This window comes from Gossypium arboreum, chromosome 9, assembly GCF_025698485.1.
Source record: "Gossypium arboreum isolate Shixiya-1 chromosome 9, ASM2569848v2, whole genome shotgun sequence".
Taxonomy (NCBI): domain Eukaryota; kingdom Viridiplantae; phylum Streptophyta; class Magnoliopsida; order Malvales; family Malvaceae; genus Gossypium; species Gossypium arboreum.
Genome location: NC_069078.1, coordinates 2,649,806 through 2,661,558, shown reverse-complemented (window position 1 = coordinate 2,661,558; position 11,753 = coordinate 2,649,806). Strand labels below are relative to the sequence as shown.

Genomic DNA, 11,753 nt, shown 5'->3' with positions numbered 1-11,753 from the left:
GATCACCCCTAAGGCGATTTCAAAGCTATTAGCATCCTAGGACCACTTTTAGGGTAGGTGGTCATGATTATGGACATTACAACTAATCGAACAAAAGAAACCACTAGTGGGTTAATAATGTAACATTTCGAAATAGGGCCTAAACGGAACAGTGGTTGCGAAACCACAAATTCAGGGTAAAAAAAATATATATTTTATTATTATTTTGAGGTTCATGGTATGATCACATGATTGTGTGAAAATTTCGTGATAAAATTCTATGCATAAAGTGCTTAAATTGAGGTTAGGGACTAAATCGAATAATTTGCAAAACTTGCATTCTAGAAGTTTTAGTATGAAATTATTTTGGAATATTAATTAGGAGATCTTAAATGGTAATTTGACCAATTTTAAGTTCATGGACAAAATTAGGACATGGAAGGAATTTTGAAAGTTTAGTAAGGAGGGCATTTTGGTCATTTGGTTATTAACATTAATAAAAGGTAAAAAGATGATAAAATTGTATCATCTTCTTCAAGTTACCAGCAGAACCTTACCTCTCTCCATAGCTGGGGTTTCTTCAACTTTCAAGCTTCATAGTAAGTGATTCCAAGCCCGCTTTTAATGATCTTTACGTTTTGAAGTCCCTAGCTCGATAAAGCTTATGCTAGCAATAATTTAAGTTAGGAATCAAATTTGGAAAAATACCCATAGGTGAAATTTGTGTATTTTGATGTTTTATGATGGAATATGAGGTTTTAAATTATGTTAGACAACTTGTGCTACTTGGTTTTAAGTGAAAACGAGTAAAAGGCTTAATCGGTAAAAATACCTAATAGTCATAAGTACATGTTAGTGTGTGAATTTGATGTTGCCATAGAAGGAAAAATGATCAGCATGTCATAAAACATAAGAAAATAGGATGAAGTTTAATTTACGAGCCTTGGGGCAAAAGTGCAAATATGTGAAAGTTTAGGGCAAAATGTAATTTTTCCAAAGTTTGAGTAAAGGGTTGTTTTGATAAATGTTGATATTAAATAAGCTAAATTTGCTATTATAGATCAAGAAGAGCGAAATTCGAGAGTAGATCGAGGAAAAGAAAAGTAAAGGACTAAATTGTAAAGTTTAGTCACATTTTGTATCGAGGTAAGTTTACAGTAAATAAATGCAATATTCTTTTATTTTACATTATTATTGTCAATTTCAGCATTTATATATTTATGTTATGAAAATATTTAAAGTCGAATTTAAGGTGAAGTGACAGAGGAAAAGTGTTAGAAAGCCCGGTTGAACCCTAGGAATGTTAGGATATTAGGGTTGACAGACGACGAAACGAAATGAGCCATGTAAGTCCATATTAGAAATATGGCTTTGGAGACAGGATTGAGCTATGTAAGTCCATATTATATATGGCATTGGAGACAGAATAATTCATGTAAGTCCATGTCAAAGACATGGCATTGGCGAGATATTGATGAGCAGAAGCGACCTAGTATCCTTAGTATTCCGAGTGGTTCAACGGGTCAGGATACGAGTTAAATTACAGTGAATTAACAGCAAAGGAAAAGTAGATTATACTTATGAAAAGGAAAGGTCGTAAGAAAGAAGGTAAGGAATAAAGAAGAAGATAGAAATTGAGAAGTAAAGAAATTTATGATGTTAGATGATATTATGCATAATTATCCATTATGTTGAATGTTGTGATTTATTTGCTTGTAAGCTTACTAAGCCTAGTGCTTAATCTCTTTATTTTCTTCTTCTTATAGTACTTATCTAGCCACTCGGGATCGAAGGAAACGTCGGAGGCCGATCACACTATCAAAGAAATAACTCGGTATAATTAGACGTTTTGTTTTGTGTATGGCATGTATAGAAACTTAGCCACTTTTGGTATAATATGAACAATGAATGATGTGTAAATACTTGCTAGTGATTAGCTAATAAAATGGCCGATGATATGCATGTTTATTAATATGTATGATTGAATGGTGATTATCACATGAAAATTATGAAAAATGTGAAAGTAACCTAAAAACAGATTCAAGTAACAGCAATGACATAATTTTGAAAAATCACTAAAAATTGTATAAACATAGTTTGAAGATTAATAATATATGAAATTAAATCTTATTATGTCTATTTTCTTATGGAATAAGAAAAATAGCTAAAGGTATTATATTTCATGATATATCTGAGTTTTAGTGAAACAGGTCGAGCGATTTCTGGAACCCCTATTTCAACTTTGGAAATTCACCATAAATTGTACAAAACTAATTAGAAGGTATACTTTATATGGTTATAATCCTTGTTGAGTCTAGTTTTAATAGAAACAAACGGCTTAGTGATATGAATTTTTTACAGGAAGAAACATGGTTCGTAGTAACAAGAGGTTAGTGTAGTCGAGTTTTGAAACAGGGGAAACTTTAACTAATAAACTGTACTAATTGGCCAAGTCAAAAATCTATGAAAAAAATTAGTAGATAGATATATGAGTCTAGTTTTAGGAAAAATTTACGGATCTTAATTTCGAGTTTCAGAACTCAAGATATGAATTTTTAGGCGACTACGACGCAGAATGGCAGCACATTCCAAAATGCTTAAATAAACAATTTAAACCTATTTAAGGGATAGAATAAGTTTAGTAATACCTCGTGCTCGATTACAACAATGTCGGGTAAGGAGTGTTACATTTATTGGTATCGAGCAGGTTTAGTCGGTTCTCGGAGCAGTTAGTGTGAGAAAAGTCTAGCTATACATGCCATACTTGTATTTTGATAGTGTGACGACTCGGCGATTTTTTTAAATATTTTGTTTTATAGTAATGGATCCGGGCGGCCGGTGATGATGATGTAGAAAGTAATGTGCCTGCTTCCACGTAAGGGCGCGCCATCGAGAATAGGCCAATAATAGTTGATCGGGGAGGAGTGACTCGAGAAGCTCTCTCCGAGCTTTGAATGATTTGTTTGCCGAGTTCGTTCGAACGAATCCGTGATTAGACCTCCACCCCTCATGATTCTCGGGCTACCCATGTAGCTCAAGCTTCCCGATCCACAGTGCAGTGGTAAGAGAAAACCACCAGTTGATAGAATCAAGAAACAAGGGCGTAAGAGTTCGAGCAACAAAAGATGATGATGCGAAAAGAGCGAATTTTGGTTAGAAAATACTATCGAGTCTTTGACGAATTATCTTGTACACCGAGGAATGTATGAAATGTGTAGTATCACTTCTTAGAGACTCGACCTACTACTGGTGGAAGACACTTGTATCGGTTGTACCGAAAGAGAGGTCACTTGGGATTTCTTTCAGAAGAATTTCGTAAAAGTACATCACCGAGAGGTTTATTGACCGAAGAGAAAGGAATTCTGGAATTGAAACAAGGCAATATGATTGGTGACCGATTATGAGCGTGAATTTGTCGTGCTCATAAATATGCTCAAGAATGTGTGTCCACAGAGGCTATCCTGTAAAAGGTTTGAGGATGGGTTAAATGATGATATCCGATTTGTCGTTGGGTGTCCTAGAAATAAAAGAGTTCGTTATTTTAGTTGAGAGAGCACATAAAGGCGAGGAGCTATTAAAAGAAAAGGCAAAGTTGAGACAGAGACACAAGATACAAAGAAGAGACAGATGAGCAAATCATTTCAGGCTACATCCAAGAGGCCCGAGAGTTTTCTACGGATCTAGCTTTTGGTAGGGCAATCTAGTCGAAATAGAGGTAGCAGATTTAAGGATCCGAAGGCTCGGACCACCTCGACTACGAGTGTAGGTAATGTCGAGACGAGGTAGATCGTGGTGTCCACGGTGTGGTAGACTTCATTATGGTCCTTGTCGGGCAAAGTAAAAATGTTTGCTATAAATGTGGTGCTCCAGATCATTTTGTACGAGAATGTCCAAGTGGCTAGCCGAGAGGTAACACAGAGTGCTAGATCCTAAATGCTCCCACTAGAGGCGATCACCGAGGCAACCGGAGTAGGAGCAAGTAATGAGAGGTACCTCTAGAGATTCTACCGTGAGACCGGATGTTAGAGCCCCAAGGACTTATGCTATTCGTGCACGCCAAGAGGCATCATCCCCCGATGTGATTACGGGTACATTTTCTCTACATGATATTAATGTCATTGCTCTGATTGATCTGGGTTCAACTCATTCTTATGTTTGTATGAAATTGATGCCTAGTATAAGTATGCCTATAGAATCTATAGAATTTGTGAGTAAAGTATCGAATCCATTAGGCAAGCATGTATTAGTAGATAAGGTATGTAGAAATTGTCCTTTAATGATTAGAGGCTACTGTTTTCCGGCCGATCTCATGCTATTGCCATTTGATGAGTTTGATGTGATTCTTGGTATGGATTGGTTGACTACACATGATGTGATAATGAATTGTGGAAAGAAATTCATTGAGTTGAAGTGTGAAAATGGTGAAATTCTTCGGGTTAATTCGGAAGAGTCGATAGTTCATTTCCTATAATTTCGTTATGTCCGCCGAAATACTTGAGAAAAGGGTATGAAGCTTATCTTGCTTTTGTGTTGAACACTAAAGATCCGAATTGAAAATTGAATCGATGCTGTGGTATGTGAGTTTCCGATGTGTTTAGGAAGAACTACCGGTTTGCCTCTGTTAGAGAAGTTGAGTTTGGTATTGAGTTGATTCCGGTACCACGCCCATTTCTATTGCTCCTTATAGAATGGCTCTATTGGAATTGAAAGAATTGAAAGCTCGATTGCGAGAATTAATGAGATAAAGGCTTTGTAAGACCAGTAGTTCACCATGGGGTGAACCATGCTATTTGTGAAAAAAAAAGACGGATCGATGAGATTGTGCATAGATTATCGGCAACTTAACAAGGTAACAAAAGAACAAGTATCCATTGCCTAGAATTGATGATTTGTTTGATCAATTGAAGGAGCTACTGTGTTTTCCAAGATAGATTTGAGATCCGGATACTATCGATTGCGAGTTAAAGAGTCGATGTCCCAAGACGCTTCCGGACTAGGTATGGTCATTATGAGTTCCTTGTGATGCCATTTGGCTTGACTAATGCTCCCGCCATTTTATGGACTTAATGAACCGAATTTTTAGACCATACTTAGATAAGTTTGTAGTTGTGTTCATTGATGATATTTTGATTTATTCTCATGATGAGACCGAGCATGCGAGCATTTGAGAACAGCTTTTACAAATTCGAGAGATAATCGGTTGTATGCCAAGTTCAAAAAAAGTGAGTTCTCGTTACGAGAAGTTGGTTTTCTTGGACATATTGTCTCGGTGAAGGTATTAAGGTTGATCTGAGTAAGATTTCAACCATTGTTGATTGGAAGCCTCCTAGAAATGTATCGGTTAGAAGTTTTCTTGGTCTTGCTTGGATATTATAGGCGATTTGTGGAGGGATTTTCCATGATAGCTACCCGCTGACGAGACTGCTACGGAAGGATGTTAAGTTTGAATGGACTGAGAAGTGCCAACAAAGTTTTGACAAGTTAAAGGCATTGTTGACTAAGCTCCTATCTTAGTACAAATAGGAACCGGGTAAAGAATTTGTGATTTACAATGATGCATCCTTGAATGGGCTCGGTTGTGTACTCATGCAGAAGGAAAGGTAATTGCTTATGCCTCTAGACAATTGAAGCCACATGAGAAAAATTATCCGACACATGATTTAGAGCTAGTGCTATTGTATTTGCATTGAAGATTTGGAGACATTATTTGTATGGTGAAAGGTGCTGGGATATTTACCGATCATAAAAGCTTGAAATACTTGATGACTCAAAAGATTTGAATTTGAGGCAAAGAAGATGGTTGGAATTGCTTAAAGATTATGAGTTAGTGATTGATTATCACCCGTAAGGCAAATGTAGTTCTTGACGCTTTAAGCAGAAACTTTTATTTACATTGCGAGCTTTGAATACCAATTTAGCCATGTCGATGATGGTTCTATTTTAGCTGAATTTAGAGCTAAACCGGTATTTCTTGAAGAGATTTGTGAAGCTCGAAAAGATGATAATGAGTTACAAGCTAAAAGAGTTCAATGTGAGTCGCATAGAATCGATTTGGATTGGTTCGATGGTTGTTTGATGTTTAGAGACGTAATTTGTGTACCAAAGAATGATGAGCTTATTCGAAAGATTTTACAGGGAAGCACATAGCGCTTCTTTATCTATTCATCCAGCAAGTACAAAATGTATAATGATTTAAAGAAATTGTATTGGTGGGTAGGAATGAAAAGAGATATTTGAGTTTGTTTCTAGATGCTTGATTTGTCAACGGTAAAGGTTTGAACATCGTACCCTCGTGATTATTGCAACTCGTGCTAGTTCCGAATGGAAATGGGACGAGTTACTATGGATTTTGTTACGGATTGCCGTTAACATCGAAAAAGAAAGATGCAATATGGGTTGTGATTGATAAGCTAACTAAGTCGGCTCATTTTATCCCAATCAGTATGGATTATTCACTTGACAAGTTGGCCGAGTTATACATTTCGTAGATAGTTAGACTACATGGAGTGCCATTATCGATCATTTCGACAGAGATCCAAGATTTACTTCACGGTTCGGAAGAAGTTACAAGAGGCTTTAGGTACGAAGTTGAGTTTTAGTACGGCTTTTCACCCTCGAATCGATGGTCACCGAGAGAGTTATTCGGTACTTGAAGATATGCTTAGATGTTGTGTATTAGAATTTCAAGGTAGTTGGGAAAATACTTACCATTGGTAGAGTTTGCCTACAATAATAGTTATCATCAAGTTTGAAGATGGCACCTTATAAAGCTTTGTATGGACATAAATGCACACACCTTTATATTGAATGAGCTTAAAGAAAGCCGATTTACTGGGTTGATCTAGTTAAAGAAACGGAAGAAAAGTGAAAGTTATCGAAATTGTTTAAAAGCGACTTGATGAAAAGCGTAAGTCGATGCGATTTAAAAGAAAAGAGATCGAATATCAAGTTGGTGACAAAGTTTTTTGAAAGTATCCCGTGGAAGAAAGTTCTCGATTTGGCAAGAAAGGCAAACTAAGTCCACGTTTTATTGGACCGTTTGAAGTGATTGAGAGAGTCGGACCATTAGCATATCGGTTAGCTTTACCGATTGAGTTAGAGAAGATTCATAATGTATTTCATGTGTCTATGCTACGTCGTTATCGTTCAGATCCGTCACATGTGATTTCTCAAACAGAGGTTGAGATTCAGCCAGACATGACTTACGGTGAAGAACCCAGAAAGATCCTAGCTCGAGAGGTAAAGCAATTAAGGAACAAAAGTATTGTACTTGTGAAAGTACTATGGAATAGACATGGGGTAGACGAGGCTACATGGGAACCCAAGAGGCTATGCAAAACAAGTACCCATATCTCTTCACAAGTAAGATTTTGGGACGAAAATCCCTAAAGGGGAGAAATGTAACATTCCGAAATAGGGCCTAAACGGAACAGTGGTTGCGAAACCACAAATTCAGGTAAAAAATATATATATATTTTATTATTATTTTGAGGTTCATGGTATGATTACATGATTGTGTGAAAATTTCGTGATAAAATTCTATGCATAAAGTGCTTAAATTGAGGTTAGGGACTAAATCGAATAATTTGCAAAACTTGCATTCTAGAAGTTTTAGTATGAAATTATTTTGGAATATTAATTAGGAGATCTTAAATGGTAATTTGACCAATTTTAAGTTCATGGACAAAATTAGGACATGGAAGGAATTTTTGAAAGTTTAGTAAGGAGGGCATTTTGGTCATTTAGTTATTAACATTAATAAAAGGTAAAAAGATGATAAAATTGTATCATCTTCTTCAAGTTACCAGCATAACCTTACCTCTCTCCATAGCTGGGGTTTCTTCAACTTTCAAGCTTCATAGTAAGTGATTCCAAGCCCGCTTTTAATGATCTTTACGTTTTGAAGTCCCAGAGCTCGATAAAGCTTATGCTAGCAATAATTTAAGTTAGGAATCAAATTTGGAAAAATACCCATAGGTGAAATTTGTGTATTTTGATGTTTTATGATGGAATATGAGGTTTTAAATTATGTTAGACAACTTGTGCTACTTGGTTTTAAGTGAAAACGAGTAAAAGGCTTAATCGGTAAAAATACCTAATAGTCATAAGTACATGTTAGTGTGTGAATTTGATGTTGCCATAGAAGGAAAAATGATTAGCATGTCATAAAACATAAGAAAATAGGATGAAGTTTAATTTACGAGCCTTGGGGCAAAAGTGCAAATATGTGAAAGTTTAGGGGCAAATATGTAATTTTTCCAAAGTTTGAGTAAAGGGTTGTTTTGATAAATGTTGATATTAAATAAGCTAAATTTGCTATTATAGATCAAGAAGAGCGAAATTCGAGAGTAGATTGGGGAAAAGAAAAAGTAAAGGACTAAATTGTAAAGTTTAGTCACATTTTGTATCGAGGTAAGTTTACAGTAAATAAATGCAATATTCTTTTATTTTACATTATTATTGTCAATTTCAGCATTTATATATTTATGTTATGAAAATATTTAAAGTCGAATTTAAGGTGAAGTGACAGAGGAAAAGTGTTAGAAAGCCGGTTGAACCCTAGGAATGTTAGGATATTAGGGTTGACAGACGAACGAAATGAGCCATGTAAGTCCATATTAGAAATATGGCTTTGGAGACAGGATTGAGCCATGTAAGTCCATATTATATATGGCATTGGAGACAGAATAATTCATGTAAGTCCATGTCAAAGACATGGCATTGGCGAGATATTGATAGACAGAACGACCCTAGTATCCTTAGTATTCCGAGTGGTTCAACGGGTCAGGATACGAGTTAAATTACAGTGAATTAACAGCAAAGGAAAAGTAGATTATACTTATGAAAAGGAAAGGTCGTAAGAAAGAAGGTAAGGGAATAAAGAAGAAGATAGAAATTGAGAAGTAAAGAAATTTATGATGTTAGATGATATTATGCATAATTATCCATTATGTTGAATGTTGTGATTTATTTGCTTGTAAGCTTACTAAGCCTAGTGCTTAATCTCTTTATTTTCTTCTTCTTATAGTACTTATCTAGCCACTCGGGGATCGAAGGAAACGTCGGAGGCCGATCACACTATCAAAGAAATAACTCGGTATAATTAGACGTTTTGTTTTGTGTATGGCATGTATAGAAACTTAGCCACTTTTGGTATAATATGAACAATGAATGATGTGTAAATACTTGCTAGTGATTAGCTAATAAAATGGCCGATGATATGCATGTTTATTAATATGTATGATTGAATGGTGATTATCACATGAAAATTATGAAAATGTGAAAGTAACCTAAAAACAGATTCAAGTAACAGCAATGACGTAATTTTGAAAAATCACTAAAAATTGTATAAACATAGTTTGAAGATGAATAATATATTAAATTAAATCTTATTATGTCTATTTTCTTATGGAATAAGAAAAATAGGTAAAGGTATTATATTTCATGATATATCTAAGTTTTAGTGAAACAGGGTCAGAGCGATTTCTGGAACCCCTATTTCAACTTTGGAAATTCACCATAAATTGTACAAAACTAATTAGAAGGTATACTTTATATGGTTATAATCCTTGTTGAGTCTAATTTTAATAGAAACAAACGGCTTAGTGATATGAATTTTTTACAGGAAGAAACATGGTTCGTAGTAACAAGAGGTTAGTGTAGTCGAGTTTTGAAACAGGGGAAACTTTAACTAATAAACTGTACTAATTGGCCAAGTAAAAAATCTATGAAAAAAATTAGTAGATAGATATATGAGTCTAGTTTCAGGAAAAATTTACGGATCTTAATTTCGAGTTTCGGAACTCAAGATATGAATTTTTAGGCGACTACGACGCAGAATGGCAGCACATTCCGAAATGCTTAAATAAACAATTTAAACCTATTTAAGGGATAGAATAAGTTTAGTAATGCCTCGTGCTCGATTCTGGCAACAGTCTCGGGTAAGGAGTGTTACAAATAATGTCCACATTGCTAACCGTCAATGACCCATTCGAAGTTACCGAGGAAGCCAAGATCAATGACCCTGTGCCCCCTATAAGAAATTCAAGACCAACCACGAGTTTAATTGCTCCCTACCTCAAATATTCCACCAGGTGGAATATTAGAGGATCATAGATTTAACACCACAATGGCTACCCAGTTAGCATTGCAACAATTCAAATCACCACTACAAGTACCATAATGCCCAAGGGCATCACATCAGTTTGTGCATATAAAAAATGCCATTAAGAAGACAATTCAACAGGGGCACCTCAAACAATATTTGGCTCAAGACCCCTATTATTTAGACATGCCTCAAGATAAGGAAGCATGATAATCATGTTAATATCACAAAAATAAGGGAAAACAAGCTATTGGAGGAATCATTGATTTGCTGGTAAGAGGGAAGCATGTAAAATGGTTTGGTTCCAATTTTAAGCGAAAGGCCTACATGGGAGTATCCTATCAGTTTTTGCGACAGTAAAAAGCCCGAGGTCTCTTAAGGGTAACTCTAGTTTTTAGAACTAGATGAGAGGGATGCTCTAAACGCGAAAGGTGAGGATTCTTTGGTAGTCTCAGCCAAAATCTCTTCTTTGTAAGTTAGAAGAATCCTGGTAGACATATACAACTTGGTTGATACTCTGACAGCCAAAGCATTCTATTCGATGGGCCTTAAGGATACAACTCAAATCGAAAGGTCTATTTTGTCGTTTCAAATCAACCCATTATGGTTAAAGGGACCATTACTCTTTCTGTAGTCCTTAGTGACAGTGAGCATGCCATTATTGAAATGGTGGGATTTTTAATAGTTGACCATTCAGTAGCCTAAAATGTCATATTTCGAAGGCCAATCATGAGGATGACTAAAATGATGGTGGCTAGTTTTTGCATGACAACCAAGTCCACAACCTTCACAGGTGAGTTATATATAAAAGTCGACAGAAGATAGTCCAACAATGTCACATTGTCTCCCTATAACTCACAGGGAAAGATTAACCCTCCTTACCTTTATCTGGCTTATTGCATTTCACATCTTCATCTTTTAATAGGGGTTAATATCAGTAGAAGATCGATAATTAATTTGGAAAGCTTTGAAGCTAGACCAAAGACCCAACTTCCTAATGCACAACTAGTAGAAACAATGTAATCCATCTGCCTGTACTGGAAGGACCTTGAAAAGGTTACCTAAATTGTTTCCACTATTCCTGCATGAAGAGAAAGAATCCTTAAGCTTCTTTTTGATGGAATGTCAAGATTTCTTTTCTTGGTCTGCAACAAATAAGCTAGGAATCCACTTGTCTGTCATTTGACATTCCCTTTGGGGTGGATCCTACTATACAATTAGTAAAAAAAAAAAGAGAAAATTCTCTGATGAGAAGGTTATGACTACATGAGAAGAAGTAAAGAAACTGCTAGCTACAGGTTCCATTTGAGAGGTTATATACCCTTATTGGGTTTCCAATATGGTAATGGTACCCAAATGTGAAAACAGATGGCAAATGCGTCTAGACTTCACCAACTTGAATAAGACTTGCACAAAAGAAGACTTCTTGCTCCCTTTCATAGACCAATTAGTGGATTTTTTTATAGTCTACCAAGATATGAGCCTTATCGATACCTTTTCAAGCTATAATTAGATATTTATGGTTGAAAAAAACCAAGAAATGAAAAATTCATTACAGATAATATGTTTTGCTACAAGATAATGTCTTTCGGTCTAAAGAACTGAGAGCTACCTATTGTGTGGAGCCCTAACCTAGTTAGGATGGTCCAAACTGAACACGGAATGTCAC

The 11,753-nt window shown here is 35.7% G+C and overlaps 1 long non-coding RNA gene across 1 annotated transcript; it reads left to right on the top strand.

Annotated features, from left to right (window-relative positions):
* The first annotated feature begins 498 nt into the window (after nt 1–498).
* Nucleotides 499–9,214, top strand: LOC128280566 (uncharacterized). Its single transcript, XR_008270661.1, has 3 exons — nt 499–578; nt 8,305–8,391; nt 9,008–9,214. It is a non-coding gene; the product is annotated as an uncharacterized LOC128280566 (long non-coding RNA).
* The last annotated feature ends 2,539 nt before the right edge of the window (nt 9,215–11,753 follow it).